At 41.7% G+C, this 14711-nt stretch overlaps 1 protein-coding gene across 1 annotated transcript in view; it reads left to right on the top strand.

Moving 5' to 3' along the window:
• The first annotated feature begins 12714 nt into the window (after positions 1-12714).
• The window catches only part of LOC134209638 (uncharacterized), a 93780-nt gene continuing 91783 nt past the window's right edge, over positions 12715-14711 (top strand). The window contains exon 1 of the mRNA XM_062685631.1: positions 12715-12752. The gene's annotated coding sequence lies outside the window, so the exon portion shown is untranslated. The remainder of the gene's footprint in view (positions 12753-14711) is intronic.

The raw sequence follows: 14711 nt of genomic DNA, 5'->3' as shown, positions 1-14711 counted from the left end.
AATTATTGAATTGATTTACCATAAACTAAACCCTTTTCTAAACACAATGGTCATTACAAATCCGTACGCGGACCACCTAACGCAGGAGGAGGTTGATTATGAATTGTTGCTTAGGAAACAGGATGTCGATAAAGGGAAAGATTTGTCGTCAAAACTTCGGTTACTTAGGAGGCTTTTCAAGGAAGATCAACAAGAAAAAAGACGGTACCGACCACTTTGTCCATTCGAACAGGAAGTGGACCTGATTAGGAGCCAGGTAGATCAACTGACAAAGGTCTCCTGGAAAAACCAGATGGGAGGTTGATTCCACGGTTGAAGCACTATTACCATAGGGTACTTAGAGGGGAGCCTGGGTCCGAAGAAGGAGAAGCCTGGCGGCGAGAGCTGCTGGAAACAATCATGGACACAATAGAGAAGGCACCCAAATCCTTACAAGCACCGGAAGGCGTGGAAGTCGAGGAGAAGCTAGAACTGGCAGCTGGGGGGACTGAGCTGGACAGTAACAAGTCGGAGAAACCATTAGGAACTACTGGAGACAAACGGGAGCCGAACAGGTTAAAGTCCGCTGGGGCAATACCGAAAGAGATGAATAACAAAACAGGGAACAAACAGCAGGAAACGGGTACAAAACCGTTAGTTCTGCCATCTTACGAAGAGTTGCTGGATCGTCTGGCAAAGCTCGAAGCGCGACTAGAACAGACCAAGCAAAAGGACAATCTGGAGGCTTACGAATCAACTGATAGGACGTACGTTAATCAAACAGTGCGCTACCCAGAAGCAAGGCGCGGAAATACAGAGCGTGAACGTAACAGCCAGGACGGTTCCAGGCAATGGTAGCGATTCTGAAGACAACATGTAGCGATGGCAACAGTAGCGATTCTGAAGACTACCACGGAGTTAGCGGCCCTTACTACCGGAACAGGAGCACGCACCAAGGACCGCGTAGAGAGTACGAGCGGGCATATGCAGGAGGTATAAGCAGTTCAGACTGGTACGGGGACCAAGGCAACAGGGGCCTACGTCAGCATAGAAGGATTGAGCATTGGAAGCTCTCCTTTTCCGGAGACAGTAAGTCAGTGTCAGTAGAGAATTTTCTATACAAATTAAAAAAGATCGCAGTCCGAGAAGGTGTGTCCGATAGGAATCTACTAAGAGACATCCATCTAATTCTGGAGGGTCCAGCATCAGATTGGTTCTTTACGTACGTAGACGATTTTATAGACTGGAGAGATTTTGAGCATAGGATACGTTATCGCTTCGGGAATCCCAATCAGGATCAGGGCATCAGGCTGAAAATTCAAGAGCGCAAACAATTGAGGGGGGAGTCTTTTGATGCATTTGTGTCAGAGATTGAACGGCTGAACAAAATGTTATCGGAACCTTTGTCGAGGCGGCGCAAATTCGAAGTCGTGTGGGATAACATGAGACACCACTATCGCTCGAAGATCGCCACGATCCACGTTCAGGATTTGGATCACTTGACTAGACTAAATCACGGGATTGATGCAGTGGATCCTAGTTTACAGTACTCGTCGGAAATACGAAATCAACGGAACATACACCACGTTGATTACAGTCTTTCGGAGTATGCGAGCGATGATCCCGAGGAAATAGACATCGTCAGAGCAACGACAGATAACCGAAATATGAGGCCGATGAATAGGAATACCGGTGAAGGAAGTACGTCCAGACCAGAGCAGAATGTCTGTTGGAATTGCAGGAAGATTGGGCACAATTGGAGGGACTGTAAGTAAACGAAAGCGGTATTCTGATACGGCTGTGGAAATCTCGGAAGAACGATTCGTTCTTGTCCAAAATGTGCGGCACCAAGACAGCCAAGATTTGACAGGAACCAGGGAAACCAGTAAAGGAGTGCACGTCTGGGGATCCGGTCATTCCTCGCCAAAACTGATTCCCAAACCAAAAACTAACTTTGACCCAATTAATCGAATACACGATAAAAATTCAAACACGGAAATGTCCTTATTTACGGGTTAATGTCTTCAACACCGAGCTAGTCGCTCTACTAGACTCCGGTGCCGGAATTAGCGTGATCAACTCGTTAGATTTATCTGAGAAGTATGGTCTACAACTTCAACCTACAAAGCTCAGGGTATGCACGGCAGATAATACGGAGTATCGCTGCCTTGGATACCTCAATATACCGTACACGTACAAAAATGTCACCAGGGTAGTACCGACTGTGGTAGTTCCAGAAATTTCAAAAGCGATTCTCGGATGTAACTTCTGGAAAAGTTTTGGCATCAGGCCAATGGCTGATCTAGGCGCTGGACCGGAACAGATCGGAGAATTTGATAGACCGAGCGAGTCAATCACCTTCACCCTGGAACCGATTGGTCAACTTCCGACAATACCGTCTGTGGGTGCGGATACGACCCTAGATGTTCCAACGTTCGAAATACCCGAAAGTACGGAACCTACGGTCGAGTCGCTGGAAATTGAACACGACTTAATTCAGGATGAGAAAGAGGAATTGCTGAAAGTTATTGAATCGTTTGAAATCACTAGTTCTGGGAAACTCGGTCGAACGAAGCTTATCGAACATGAGATTCTTCTTAAAGAAGGTGCTAAACCGAAGAAACAAGCCGTGTACCGGTGCTCACCAACGATTTAGAAGGAAATAGACGCTGAAATTCAACGCTTCAAAGACTTGGACGTCATTGAAGAATGTTATAGTGAGTAGGCGAATGCTTTGGTACCGGTAAGAAAGTCCAATGGGAAAATTCGAGTTTGCTTGGATTCGCGCAAAATCAACAGAATGACGGTAAAGATACGTACCCTATTCGCAACATGCTCGAGATTTTCCAGCGATTAGAACACGCCAGGTACTTTTCGATCATTGATTTCAAGGATGCGTATTTTTAGATACCGCTCAAAGAGGAAAACAGGAATTATACGGCCTTTCGGACACCAAAAGGGCTTATCCGGTTTAAGGTGTGTCCATTTGGTGTGACAAATGTACCGTTTACGATATGTACAAGGTGACAAGTACAGTACATATGGACAAGGTGATCGGATTCGATCTGATGCCGTCAGTATTTGTATACTTGGACGATGTTGTCATTGCCACAAGAAGTCTTGAGGAACATTTCCGCCTGTTGAGGATCGTGGCGGAGAGACTACGGAATGCAAATTTGACAGTTTCTATCGAGAAGTCACGGTTTTGTAGGAAAAAGATACGCTACCTTGGGTATCTTTTAACCGACCAAGGGATTTCCATCGATGGGTCCCGGATATCCCCAATTTTGGACTATGCCAGACCGCGGAACGTGAAAGATGTAAGAAGACTGCTAGGCCTTGCTGGATTTTATCAGCGTTTTATAAAAGAATACAGCAAGGTTGTAGTCCCCATAACCGATCTTCTTAAGAAGTCCAAGAAAAAGTTCGTGTGGACTGAAGAAGCGGAACAAGCCTTGACGGAGCTGAAGTCTGTGCTTACTTCAGCGCCCATACTAGCGAACCCAGACTTTGCAAGGCCATTCACGATTGAGAGTGATGCGTCCGACACAGCAGTGGGAGCGGCGTTGATCCAGGAGTTGGAAGGCGAGCGCCGAGTAATAGCGTACTTCAGTAGGAAATTGAGCAGAACACAGCGAGCATACTCAAGTGTGGAGAAGGAATGCCTTGGGGTGTTACTGGCGATAGAAAACTTTCGCAATTACGTAGAAGGAACACGGTTCAAGGTGATCACAGTTGCAAGAAGTCTTTTGTGGCTCTTCACCATCGGAGTAGAGTCCGGAAACTCGAAGCTTCTAAGATGGGCTCTTAAGATCCAGTCACACGACATCCAACTTGAGTACCGTAAGGGAGCGACGAATATCACCGCACACTGTCTGTCAAGGTCGATCAACCTTCTGGGGACAGGTACCCAAGACGACTACGACGAGCTAATGGAGAAGATTCGATCAGATCCAGCCAAGTTTCCAGATTATCGGATTGCGGACGATACAATCTTCCGGTTAGTGAAAAGTGCAAACCGCAACGAGGATCCGCGTTTCCAATGGAAAATGTATCCGCGAGAGGAAGAGCGTAGAGACATCATGCTGAAAGAACACGAAGTTGCACACTTTGGAGCTGAGAAAACCCTTCACAGTCTCAAGCGTCGTTGGTTTTGGCCAGGGATGGCAAAAAATGTGAAGAACCTGTGCAGAGAATGCCTAAAATGTCAGACCTCGAAGGCCGTAAACATAAACGTTACACCTCCGATGGGAATGAAGAAGGAGTTTGCCGAATTCCCATGGCAATTTATCACGTTGGACTACGTCGTCCCTCTACCACCGTCGGGGAGAGGTCGACACACGTGCTTGCTGGTGGCGACCGACGTTTTTAGCAAATTCGTGCTAATCCAACTGTTTCGCGAGGCGAAGGCATGTTCCTGAACATGTTCATGAACTCAACCATGAAGAATATGATATTCTTCTTGTTCGGCGTTTCGGAGGTAATCCTTACGGATAATGGTACGCAATTTACCTCAAAACCGTTTTGTGAATTACTGGCGGAGCACAACATCAACCATTGGCTCACACCTGCCTATCACCCGCAGGTGAATAACACGGAACGTGTCAATAGAGTAATCTCCACTGCAAAAAGAGCCACAATCAAGCAACACAAGGATTGGGCGGATAATCTACAAAAAAATGCTTGTCCCATCCGCACCGCTGTACATAATTCGACCAAATATTCTCCGTATTTTGTAGTGTTCGGTCGGGAAATGATATTCAACGGAAAGGAATATCAAAGAATGCGAGACCATACAACACCGGCCACTTTCCAGGATGAGGCTCAGCGAAGAAAACTGAAACTGTACGAAGAAGTCAGGGAAAATCTGTTCAAGGCGTACGAACGGCCTAAAAAAGCGTACAACCTACGCTCGAACCTGGATTGTCCGTTGTATGAGGTTGGAGAAATCGTCTAAAAAAGAACCTTTGAGCAGTTCGACAAGGCAAAAGGGTTTTGCGCAAAGTTTGTACCCAAATACGTACTCGCCGTAGTCGGGTGACAGCTTCGACAACACTGCTACGAGCAAACGGGAAAACGCCAGGGCATCTTCTATGGTACACATCTCAAAAAAAATGCATCCGTCCTAAGAAAACAATCAGAAAGCTATGTAAACATGTAACACTACTAACTAGACTTCAAAAAATACCATCATGCCGTAGGGATTCGAGCCTAATTTGAGTGAGAGTGGAGATTTTTATCGATACACTGATCAATTGGGGAGCTAAACGATGATTCCAAGCCAGTAGTAGTAGAGATCATGAGCAAATTAAGGAGTTTGGCGATGACCTGAGTATAGTAGTACATTGACAAAGCATAAAGGGAGCCGAACGATGACTTCCATATATGAGTAGTGGTTTCTATGAGACAGGAAAGAGCATAGCAACGATCCAATTCTTTAGAGTTCATTAACGAATTTTGGCACCTCAAAACTTCAATGGAATCCCCTCTCACAAAATCTTTCACAAGCTATGTAACTTGAATTGAAGCAACTACGGAATTCAGACAAACTTCCTCGAAAACACCGAAAAGGGCATAAACTTCCATTTAGCTAGCTGTAATGCAACTCCCCATGGTAAATAATGTAAATATTAGTGATTAGTTACGCGAAACCTACGTTAAATCTAGTTTAGTGCTTACCCGATCAGGAATACATAACAAAATTATAACTCAATTCTATCAATGGCTGTTATTTAAAACAACGTGTGTTATAATTAGATAATTCGATAAAAATGTGTCTTCGGCCAGTTTTATTTAATATCAAAATTATAACAACATTAGTTATGTATATTTACACAAAATAATTGCCTACATTTTTTGGTATTGGAAAAAAGCGGAGGTAATCACCTCCAGTATAACTTGACTCAATGTTCGATGTTAATAGCTAGTACAAAGTTAATTGCCTACATTATGGATGGAAATCCGGCGTTGTAGCGTACCACATTTTTATACGTGATGTAGGCAATTACTATGAAAGTAGATTTTTGTACCTCATAATCATATCAACAGTTGTTATAATGTTGAAATGAAGGTAACAACCTCTGATATAATTATGTTACGACTAGAGGGAATTTTGATATAATTTTTGTTATTTTAACAACTAACCAGCCAATTTTATAACACATTGTGTTACATTATTTTTCTGAAATAAATAACTCCCCTTGTTATAATTTTGTTATGCATTCTTGATCGGGTAGGAGTAAGATTAGAATTATTCTAATCAACTCACGATTTCTAATTAGAATTATGCCTGTGTTTATCGTTCTTCTATACCATTCTTCTCATCCGTTAGTTATCCTTCTATTCCTCAACTTGTAAATAGCTCGTGTTCTTCCTTATCATCGTTCATGTTACATCTATCCCAAGCAGAACATTGCATTGTTTACATCAGCTTTGCTCCGGTAAGGTAGAATCTTATTGGAAAGTTCTTCAATAGTAGGTGGTTTTAGAATGCAGCAAGGTTATCTAAAATATACAAGAAAACCCTCCCACGATCCCCGAAGATTGTTCTATTTAGAAACAAACATCGACGACACAGTAATTCACTACTTTCCGTGAAATATAGCTACCGACATCCACAATTTGGCAAACAAATTTCGATCACGAAATGTATCACCTCAACCGTTGTTTACATTTTGATTACATTGAGTGCATGAGTAACGGGTGTGAGTACCGCGGCTTACCCTGGGTGTGATAGTGGTGGATGATTGAGGCGTTTGCGTATTGTGTGTGCCTCATAATGTTTCGAAAAAAATTTTTATGATGGAATATCGATTATGAAGCATGGAACGCATGGTCGGAAAATCACTTCTGGCTGGTTCCGTGCTCAAAATTGTGTTATGAATAGAAAGGTGTAGCGTACAAGTTCTTGGATACATTTCTGAGTCAACAATAACTGATCCATAGTTTATGTTTGTGGAGAATCAATATGATCAAGTTTTTCGGGATTAATTTTTGGAGTAGATTACGGTTCAGGATCCACTAATTAAAGTTTAAATTGTTTATGAAAATTTTGTCGTAATTCAAATTGATAATTGGAGTAGAGGAAATTTTCTTTGTCCCTTTTACTCCGTTAGAATGTTCTTCATTTCACACGGCAGTAGCTCTTTAGTCTTGTTTATTTGTGTATGAATGTGAGTAAGAATATGAGTGATTGCTAACCAGTACTGGGTTCCGTATTGATCATTGTCGTTTAGGGAATTACCCCTACAAAAATTTGTTTGGAATCTTTTCTAGTTTCAGAAGAATTCCATTTTCGTACCTTTAGTAAGGGATGATGTAGCATGATGGCTTTTGTTAATATGTAAATAGAACTATAATAGATGATTACGGTAAATGAATGAAATAGATATGAATTAATTTAAATTGTTTTGGTTCTTGTTATGTTAATCTTGTATTCATGTTATGGTTCAATGTTCATTAGATCTTTTTGTGTATAAATTATTCAATATAGATACCAATTCGACACCTGACAAGTTCACAAGTGTTAAATGTTCCACGTAAACGTTTATTCAAAGAGTGGATGTTCAAGTTCATCTAAGATGAACACCGCCAAAGCTTCACAGGTCGCTTCGTGAACTTCCACGACCGTCTAAACCAAGGTGCGGGACTTAAGAGGGTTCAGAAGGATGAGAACCCTTTCAGATCCGATACGTTATGAGGGAATGAGATGGCAGTTTCATTCGTAGGTTTATGATGGCTAAAGATTTAGATCGGGAAGGTTGATGGCCTTTGGGAAGGTTCAACAACCCCGGACACGATTCGAACAACCTCACGACCTATCTGAGGCAATTTGGGACCACACTGGATCATTTCAACCGAGACCGTGGAAAGATCCGGGAGTGCGAGTTTTTTAGTCTCTAGTATCGTGAATCTGTTGTGGTATGTTAAAACGACATTAGAAGTCTTTGGTGTTTTAGATTTTACGTTTATTCCTTTCCGTTAGGCTAAAGTCCAGTTAAAGAGTGTTGTGCGGTTCGTTAGTATTTTGTGCGAGTATCCTAGAAATAGAAGGTAATTTGTTAAATATGTGTGTTCCAAAATGTGTGCTTATACGCATCAAACAGCCGTTTGACGGCTTCTTATTGCCAGTTTTGAAAACGAGATTCGAACCGACGCCTCTACCGACCTCTGGATATCGACCGCATCGCCCAACTCTCTCGGCCACCGTTTTCGTCGATCCACGCGCTCTCGTTGAAAACTCTCCGAGTTGCGGCTTTTGGTCCGTGAACCGGAAAGGGACCGCACCGTCACCATTGCGTCCGTCTTGGCCACGCCGGCCACCTTCAAAACGAATCATTTCGTCCGTAGCCGAGCAGTCATTCCGGCTGCCCACGGAATCCATTTTGTTGCCATCTTCGGTGGCGCGTTCCACGAGACACTGTATTGTTCGACCATCGTTATTGTCCGAACCCCGCTATCCGTCCGCTATTGTGTAGCAGCCATCGATCGCCATTGCGATCCGCAGCGTCCAACGACACGCGTTGGTAACCGTTCCTCCGCAAGACCAACCATCATCGAACAGTCCGTTCGCCGGGTCGCGAACCTCGCGGTCACTTGGTGGAGTTGCCGCAATACCATTTCGACAGCGAGCCACATCAAGAAAGGTCGGTAAAGCAGAGCACCAGAAAACATCCACGGTACCGTGAGTAGAAATGCGCATGCGTAAATGAATTGACACACACACATAAAAGCTAGCTAAAATTATAAATACCGCACACATGAAGTAGACAGACAAGATAAAGTAGAGAGAAAGGAAAGGAAAAGAGGAAGTGAAATGATCCTAGGATAAGTTTGTAAATTTAAATAAAAGCATGCTTGTTAATCGTTGCCGTTTTGCCCTACAAAAATAAATGTTCTCCATTCAAATGCAACGAGTTTGTAATGTCTAGGTACTAAAGGTTTTTGATGTCGTTCGGTTAGTGTTTTTTCGTCGTATTTTGTGATTTTTACTCCTAGTTGGACTGGTAGGGATAATCAGTCCCTCCTCTTCCGTTCTTAAAGCGAGAAGGGAGAATTGTGAAGGTTGGTTCTGCCAATGATGATAATTTGAGCTACAGTGACTAACCGAACGACGATCTCTAGCCATCGTAAATTTACGCGTGGGACGGTCATCTCGCCGAAAAAGAACGGAAGTACTTCATAACCGTTCGGGTTTGCTAGTGCGTTTCTCATCCACTGAATTCTTTCAAGAAACCTGCCCTGAGGTTTGGATTCTTGCCGGGCACAAAAACAGACGGGCGGCCCTCAATGTTGATTGAGGTGGCGCTTAAGCCGCTCGTTTACGGATTCAAGGTCGAGAGACCCCATAGCCGCTAAGGCGTGCTATAGTGTGTGCACAAAAGCTAAGAAAAATATTAGACAACTTTTCATATAGTAATCCTTAACCGATTTTCTCACAACTAGTTTTATTCGACAGAGGGCAAAGCCTAGTTGATCACTATTGAATTTGATAACGATCGACCATTGCAGTTCAAAATTATAAAGAAAATGGTATATCGAGCCATACAAGCGCCATATAAGGTTGGTGTCTTGACTAAATATGAGAAAGGCAGTAGCATTACTCGATGAATTAAGTTGGGTTTTTAACTTTGCAAATCTCACCAAATAACTTTCAACGCGGGATCGCGAGTTCTTTGGTATCGCCTTCGCATAGCATAGCATAGCATATGTGATTGTACAAATCGTGGGTGGCTATACAATGCTCCATTGAGCAATCTACTGTATTTTGTCGCAAATTGGTACTTGGGATTAGTAAGTTCTTTGGCATCGCCTTCGCCTCACATTTTTAAAACGGATCGGTAGCTGAACATCGTCGTCAGTAGTAATGGAGTTGAATTTGATTTCAACAAGCTATATTTAAACGCTACGAAATTGCTCACTTGCCGTTAGGAATAATTGTTTTTTTTGCATAGCTGCAAAAGCAACATCAGTACCAGTACCCACAGTAATTAGTGCTGTCCAATGAGAGCTTGAAGTAGCTCGAAGTTTCTGTCCTGCTCATGCCCATTTGTTGACAAAAAAGAACAAGCAGGACGGGAACAACTTCGAGCTGCTCATTGGACAGCACTATTGTAGCTTATTAAAAAAATATCAACAAGCATTTTCCTCGAATCCGTTCATTTTTGTTTTAGTTTGCGACGTGCTGACGCTTAAGGCACTTATTTCGGGCCTATTTTACTTCTGTTGAAAATTGTCCTGCAAATAGTTGCTATCTAATATCGATCAGCGAAGGATATACGTATCTATTGAGACCAAACATATAGTTGAATTGAAAGGAAGAAGAAATAATGTTTTTAAACTTATGTATTTTTTGCTAGAACTCACAAAAAAATGATGTTTTTTTACGTTAATTTTTAAATGACTATTTTACCCTATTCTCCCCTAATGAAAAATCCTGATTTTAAATTAATACTTAGACAAAAAAAAAACATGGACAGTTTTCACCAGTTCGGAAAACATCAACATCAGTAGGGTTGAAATTTGGGCGAACTTTCTTTTAAATAAACAGTGCAGAAAATTGCGATTTTTTCCTTATTGGCGCTTTGATGTTGCATAAAGAAGAAGAAGCAGAAAGATGATAATCGAAAAGTCCAACCCCGTACTGCTTATCGTTTTTAATTAAAATGCGTCTCGAATTTTTTCCTATATGGTGGTTTTGAATTTGTATGCTCTTTAGGGGAGCTACTAACGTTGTTTTTGTTGGGAAATTTGTTGAATCGAGATTTCGTGGGTCTGGATCTAATTTCTGCGTTCTGATTGATACACACTGACTCGTATGCATCTTCTAATGTTTCAGGCTTAGATAATCCAATGATAGCGGATAAAGGTTCCCCGATATTGTCGAGGTATCGAGTAACGGTTAAAATATCTATGATTTCTTTTCCTGTGATGGGATTGGAATTCAAGTTAGATTTTAGTCTGGTATCAGGATCGCCATTTGCGCATACAATCGCGCGGGTGTCCCCTCTGATTTAATTTTTAATCCCTCTAATATACATAGAGCTTAGTGAATCGGGCTGGTCGTTGGCCCCCTTTATCTTGAACATTTCATAGAGCCCGTCAATTTGCCGTAGCTAGCTTGAAAGTTTCTTTTTACTACCGGAGAACTCCGATAGGTTCTTGATGGGATCGGGGATAGTAAATTTACTACTATTTCCCGATGTCATCAATGCCTTGAGCTGATCAATTTCAGCCTTCAGCGCCTCAATCTCTGACTGTCTGGTCTCTGGCATTGTTTACCGAATTATTTTATAAAAGATAATAAAAATGAGTTACTCACGTAAATTATATCCACATCCGAGGTGTTTGATGTTCACGTTGTTGCAGATTTTTACCACTTTTTAAACACCTCACGATCCCACTTCTGACACCACTTATGGGAATCGTGATATGAATTCACTTTTTAAAAAAAACTTAGTAACTCTAAAAACACAATTCAATCAAAGTTAATTGCCTATTTCCGGGGATTAAATCACCCGACTTGGACGTTAATGTACAATGTTATGAAAACTCATATGTGAATATGTACGTTATGTGGTATTGGAGGTAACCACTTTCCCTTCGATGGGTCCCGACGGAGGTCCTTCGTAGCTTAGTTGGTTAAAAGCACCAGTCTAGCGTACTGTAGGGTCATGGGTTCGAGTCCCATCGAAGGGAAAGTGGTTACCTCCAATACATTTTCCAAATCAATATCTTCCACATAACGTACATATTCACATATGAGTTTTCATAACATTCTAAAAAACTTTTATTGATAATACTAACGCAATACAGCACCACCAGTAATTGTCCAAAGCTGCTAAAGAAAAGATAGCGCGCCACGCGTTCGCGGGTTATTTATAATGGACAAACTCTTCACCCTTCAATTTGGGTCGTCCACGTTGTCTGACTGCAATTGGTGCACCTGAGTGGCACGATGTTCCCATAACGCAGCTTGCTAAATAATTACAATACTATCACCCGTATTCTTGTTTACGTACGAACATGGTTTCGATCAGAAGTTTATGCGCATTCTCGTTTACGCCAGCAAAATCAAATGGGGAAATAATTCGAATGAATCGCATTCGATCGAAAGTTTAGGTAGTCCGTAAAAAAAGAATAAGTGTGTATCAAATACAATTGGAATTTCGTAATATTGACAACAACGTTATCGCCTAACAACTTTTTATCTGATAAATCGCCTAAACTGATTAATCCCTCCAATTATAGTTCCTACTACTGACGCCAAATTATCAGTGAACCGATTACGCTAAAATTGATGGTACACGTCACCATTACCAGACCTCTGGCTCCGCCAGTGGTTCGAAGTGGCAAATGTTGTGGAATCGCCTGATCCCCAATAGTGAAGATAATTCGGTGATTGTACACATCAGAAGTTCTGAGGCTGAAGTAGGATCTCTGCTCAGAGCAGCTGTCGTTACCCTGTATAGCACAAAATAAAACCACTTCAAACCGACGAAACCCATGAAATTCTTGAGTGGTGTATTAAGCGATATGGATTACAGGGTATTATACCAAAGGTGTTTGATAAGTTTGATTAACCCATTCGTTTCTTATCGTACAGATTGTAGTGGAGTAGCAGACGTGAACTTTTTGGCAAAAATCGAATAAGGTTTGATAATTAGTCTCTTGGCAACTTGTCCTGAAGTAGGAAGCTGTTTTTTTTTCAGCACTACAAACATTGATGAGTGAGAACCAGACGAAAGTGCACTTGCTGAATTGTAATCCAACAGGTAGGAAATTGCATTGAATTGGATCATTTTGGTTCACAAATAATATTAAGTGTATTGAGTGAAATAATGAAAGAACTACAGTCAAACCTCCATGAGTCGATGTTCTATGACTCGATATCGACTCAAGGAAGCAAATTATTCCATATCAAAAAATATTTTCTGGGTTACTGTGATGGTCCCTCCAAAGAGCTTTCCAAAGATTTCCTATTCCACATCTCGATATTTCCATGAGTCGATGGTCCCTTCAATATCGACTCATGGAGGTTTGACTGTATAACCTTTCGGATTTAAAATGGTTTGATTTGTATTGAATTGAATCGTGTTTGTTAAGCTAGTTGTGTAATTCAAATGTCTTCAAAGAAGAATGTGATTTGTTTTAAGATGTTTGTAAATATTTAATAAATTGTAGTAAAATGGGGGATGAACGAGCATCATGTAATGCGTGGCGAATGGTTGCCAAAGGTGTACCTTGGGGTCATCTTTTGTTGCGATGTCCAAGTGTGTTAAAAGTGCTGGACGCGTAGATTTCTTACCAACTTCAATGCCGAGTATGTCCCGATCCATATCTACTTTTGCTCATAGATATCTATTACCAACTAGTCGACCCAGCAGACGTTGTCCTGCATAGTAGGCGAAAATGTGCGTTGTGGATTGCCCATGCGACATTCCCATATTTATCTTATTTCGCATCTTACTCAACCTTGCTACTGATTTTTGCACAAAGACATATCATATAAACCCGTCGGAAACTATAACGAATAAATCTGCTGCAGAAATGAAGAAAATCCATCCAGCCGTTTTCGAGTTATGCGGATACGAACACAGACCATTTCATTTTTATTATATAGAAGAAGAAGAAGATGACCTGCGTTAGCACCGGATGATTGAGCTACAGATTCGAAATCCAATTATGTTCATGTGAAGTTGTGCTTTCAAGTTTGCATGAGCATGAGCATGAGCATGATTGACCGCCCACGGTTGCTACTCCGTTATTGCCAGGTCAGCTGTAATTACACAGAGAACCAACAGATGAAGTTTGGGACTAACATCATCTTCAATGTGTAAGAACTGGTGACCCAAAAATAAGCAATACCAGCGCCGGCCGTGTCCGAATGCAGGTCAATTGAGGAATGGGTAGGATAATGTTGACATGATTCTCGCTTTGATAGAAGCCGACGAGTCATCTGCACTTCCACGAGAAATCACTGGGATGTTGGATATATGGGATAGGGGGTGTGGCAGGGTTCGTTTTGGTAAACGGTATGCCGTGTATAGCGTGTAGTTTGATCGATAAAAACAAAACTAGTAATTTTAATTTAAGGCCGCACAAAGCAGAACAAAATTTCGGTGACCGGCTGATCGTTCTGCTTACCGCACAAAGCAGAACAAAGTTTCGATGACCGGCCGATCGTTCTGCTTCCTGAAGAAAACATGTCTGGACGCGATCTAAACTTTAACTTTCTAATTAATTTACTCACCCGCACTACGCAGAACAAAATTTCGGTGACCGGCCGATCTTTCTGCTTACCGCACAAAGCAGAACACAATTTTGATGACCGGCTGATCGTTCTGCTTAATGAAGAAAACAAGGACGCGATCTACGATCGTTCTACCATATTATTATATCTATGGTTCTACGTCCTACAAAACACGTACAAACCTGCACTGATTGTTTCACTTTCTTATTAATTTATCCACTCGCACAAAAAAACCGGACATTTAGAAAATCGCGCGATCATTTTATGTCCAATACAAAGCACAAAAAACTGATTGTTTCATTTTCTTATAATTTTTCTCACCAGCACTGCAGAATCGGACATTTCGCTAACCGCGCGGTTGTTCTGCGTCCAACACGAAAAAGCTTGCACTTGTATAGAATGAAAAAAAAGCACGATGTCTTCTTTCATAAAATAGAAAATAACAGAAAAGAAAAGCTCTACTCACCTGGATTTCCAGAGC

The sequence above is a fragment of the Armigeres subalbatus genome, chromosome 2, assembly GCF_024139115.2.
Source record: "Armigeres subalbatus isolate Guangzhou_Male chromosome 2, GZ_Asu_2, whole genome shotgun sequence".
Taxonomy (NCBI): domain Eukaryota; kingdom Metazoa; phylum Arthropoda; class Insecta; order Diptera; family Culicidae; genus Armigeres; species Armigeres subalbatus.
The sequence above is the reverse complement of the archived record's forward strand: the minus strand, read 5'-3'. Positions and strand labels throughout refer to the sequence as shown.